At 37.6% G+C, this 4,119-nt stretch overlaps 1 pseudogene; it reads right to left on the bottom strand.

Annotated features, from left to right (window-relative positions):
* Positions 1–2,929: 2,929 nt before the first annotated feature.
* LOC134645654 (trace amine-associated receptor 13c-like) lies at positions 2,930–4,119 on the bottom strand (annotated as a pseudogene).

Raw genomic sequence — 4,119 nt, 5'->3', positions numbered from 1 at the left:
TGTGCATGTTGCATCACATGCTTTCTTTCATACTGCTGGACTCCTCAGTCGTCGTCAGTGTTAATGCTTTCACTTGCACTGTCTTTTGGCTGCAGTTAATTCTTCAAGTCCAGGATGTTCTGTCGCTCTTCATCATGAGATTAATTGTCCTTTGAGCTTCTTCTCAAGGTCCAGACAAAGTGACAGGTGAAGCTATAACTTTTAACCAAAAACTGGCTTGCTTTCCCAATTGTGTCAATCTATCCCTTTTTCCGCTGTACTCAAAGGTTCAGGTTGAGAGAAGTCCACCTGTATTAACACACTAAAGCATACAATTAATATCCTTTTCATTTCTTTTCTTAAAGCCTCCATTTGCTTCATCTGCCTAGAGTTTAACTCATCTGTCTCTCTCACACACACACACGCTTTCCTACGAGTATTTTGAACATGCTTTCCATGATCAGAAAGAGCAAGTCAAAGAAAAAACTGAAATCTCTAATCATTCTCACAGCTTCTCACACTACACACATAGCTGAAAAAACTAAAACACACCAGCATTTATTGCTCAAAAGGGATTACTACTGAAAGATATATAGCGGTCTTAGGTACTGTACAGTGCACTCAATATATATATATATATATCAAAACTCAGTCAATGACTATACATCCACAGTAATGAATTCAAACTGTATTTATACACTTCTAGTGAGCAAAACCAGAATCTCCGTCACAGGCATTTAGCACTATTTGCAAACAATAGTTATAAAGCTCAATAACACTCTAAACCGAAAGCAGCAATTAACCCCCCAGAAAAGGGTATGACTGAAGCAGGTCCAACCTGTCTGACCAATGGGGACTCTAACCTACAAAATGACCAAATTCCCTACCACACTAAATTAGCAGTCCAACTGCTTTAACTCTCTCAGCAGTCCAACTGCTTTAAAACCTCAGTACTGTACTTTATCACTTTCATTATCATTACTTCAACTTTAGATTTTCACCAAAATCAAAACAGACATCTACCAGTAATTTCAGTGAGTAGACTTTTAATTTTGTAATGTCCAATCTGGCACACTTTGAAATTCAACAGGTGGTGCCTACCTTTTGTTGTATGCCGGCTTGTCACTCACTTTGACCACTGACCAATGCCTGAACGCCTGACGCCTCGGACCTTTCTCCTCCGTCCTGTCTCACTTCCCCCCTCGGACGAGCCCCCAAATGTTACGGTTCAAAAATATAGGGAAGTAAATACAGGCGGAATGCAAGTAACCACACTGGTCCAAAGGGTAAAGACGATGATTTTAATGAAATGACACGCGTGGGAGAATGAGCTGACTCTGTACGCAGACAGCACCACAATCTCATCGCCCAGACTTCAAAATACAGTTTTTATACATCAGGGTTTAACGCCCCCTCATTGCGTCAGTTAAACACAATACAAATCAAAGAACCACAAAACCCTCAGTTGACTCTTCAACCTTTTCAAAAGAACATTGTCTTCCACCTTCTACCAGGTGCTGTCTCCACAACCACAGCTGAGGGCTGTCCGACATCCTGTACTTGCATCAAACCATCACGTACACCATCATAAAACTGCAGACTTAGCAATGCATGCTTAAACTTTCACCTATTAAATAAAACCCCCTACCGGTATGTGGGTGTATGGGTGTGTATGTGTAGGTCTGTGCAAGCACATGGTGTGCATTTGTGATCTCTGCACTTCAATTGACCTCAGGTTAGGCAACCAGGCTAAGGCCATCCTGTGTTGTGATCTATGTGAAATGTATAGAAATATAAAATGTAAAAATGTATTCTTCAACCTAATACCACTACTTAAAACTTAATCAAAGCTTAATCAGAGATATAAATGCATAATAAAACAGCCTGCTCAAAACACCTTACAATCTGACTCTGCTTTTGGTTTCACTTTTGCAAAGCATGGCGTTTCCTGTCTCCCTTTTGCACAGAATATATTTCCTGTCCCTGCAGTCTGCCCAGAGACATCTAAGATTATAGGAGCATTGAAAAGCATTTAAAATTATAGATTCAACTCAACAGTTTAACGTGGTTCTTACTGGACCTGTAATAAAGACTAATATGATACCAATATATCTGAACATCTGAATGCATCTGAATGCAATATCACTATTAATAATTAAATGGCAATGATGATTATAAAAATAGCAGCCAATAATAGCAGTAAAATATTCCTACTCTTCACACATGAAAATGTATTATGACAGAGGCACATTGTGGTGGCATGTATTTGTTATCATTTTATAATACATGGTATTTATTTTGTTGCTGATTATTAATGTATGTAAATTATATAAAATAAGAAATAAAAGTTTTATATGCTCTCTACTTTTGTGCCATTGACATGTTTTCTTTTAATCTCTGAAATTTTAAAAGAGCAATTTCAGTCTGTGTGTATTTAAAACAATTACTGTGTTATGCAGAACTAGTGCTGTGGACCTCTAATATTTCTTTGTGTCATTACGTGATATAGGTCTTCAAAATGACAGGTATGGTAATACAGTTCTTATAAAACAGAATAACAGTGGTAGATTATTATAAACAACAGACAAACATAAAGCACTTAAGTTAACATTCTTTCTCAAGAAACCAGAAATTAGAAAAAAGTACTTCAGTTAATGTTCTTCCTCAGAATTTTAACGTGGTCAAAGTTAATGTATTTTTTTCTATCACTGAAAAAATGAACAACAACAAGAAAAAAAATAGCAATATGAGCTCATTCAATAAAACGGTGTCAAAATCAGCATAATCAGATTTATACTTTTTACAATTAGTATTACAATTAATATTAACACTACAAAAGTGAAGCAGCAATATTAATAGCTCAATCTGCTCTATTTACAGAGACCAAAAGAATGGCTGCATTTATTTGTATATAATTTTTAAAGTTTCAAACCTTTTTAGAACAGTATTCCTACAGTATACTGGCCTCACAGGAGCCAGTCTGCAGGATCTGTAGAGTGACAATTAGTTTTACAGCTTTTCTAAACCAAGGGTAGAACATAGTATAGATCAACGGGTTTAGACATGAGTTTAAAAAAAACACACTCATTACATTAGGGGCTACTGAGCTATTTCTGTCCCTTGCAAGAGAGACACAGTAATATGGGCAGAAACAAAGTAGAAACACAACTACAAGAATCCCAAGAGTCCTGGCTGCTTTCAACTCAGATTTGTTTGTTTGATTCAATGAACGCTGAAGTGTGACAGCTGTAACGTGAGAGCGCATGGCACGAGCCTGAGACACAGCCACCACAAATACTCTCATATACAGAACTATGATAACAGAAATTGGAACACAAAAGGATAAAATAAGGTCAGCAGTTCCTGCAATATCATTGATGACAAGTACACACTCTCCATTAGCAGGAATTATACCTGCCTGGTTTAATCAGGAAGTCTTTTAGGTATAAAGTGTCATAGAAAATAGCATAAAACCAACACAAACAAATCCAGAGTTTGATTCTCACCACAGTCATTCTGGTGGGGTAATGCAGAGGGTCACAAATAGCCACATAACGGTCAACTGATATTAGAACTATGTTCCCTATTGAAGCACAGGTGATGTTGCCAGTCAGATACCAATAAACAGAACACATAAGATCACCAAATACCCAACAGGTCGAACTTCTAAAGATTTCTAATGGCATCAACAGGAGACCGACAAGAAAGTCTGAGACAGCCAGAGAGAGGAGGAGAATGTTACTGGGTGTGTGAAGCTGCCTGCAACAAGAGAGAAAAGAAGATAATGCAGATTAATAATGCCAAAATGTCTCCACTAATTTCATTAGTAAGGCACTGAAGCAAGGCAAAAAAACCATCATAGTTAAAATACACCAACAATGTGCCAAATTCACTCCATTAATTCATTAAAGCATAGTGTTAAAGTTTTGAAAACTTAAACTCTAATTTCAGCTGAGGAATTGATCTGTGCCTGAAGTGAGAGACTGAGATGATGACGAGAAGGTTCAGAACAGCAGTGATCAAAGAGATGCAGGACAGCACAATGTTCAGGAGCACAGCTTTGGACCAGTGAAGTGTTGGCTTCCTGCAGGAACTGTTGAGATCTACAAAACAAAGCTCGGCTCCTTTCTTTATCTCCAT

This window comes from Pelmatolapia mariae, linkage group LG16_19, assembly GCF_036321145.2.
Source record: "Pelmatolapia mariae isolate MD_Pm_ZW linkage group LG16_19, Pm_UMD_F_2, whole genome shotgun sequence".
Taxonomy (NCBI): domain Eukaryota; kingdom Metazoa; phylum Chordata; class Actinopteri; order Cichliformes; family Cichlidae; genus Pelmatolapia; species Pelmatolapia mariae.
This window is presented reverse-complemented; position numbering and strand designations above follow the sequence as displayed.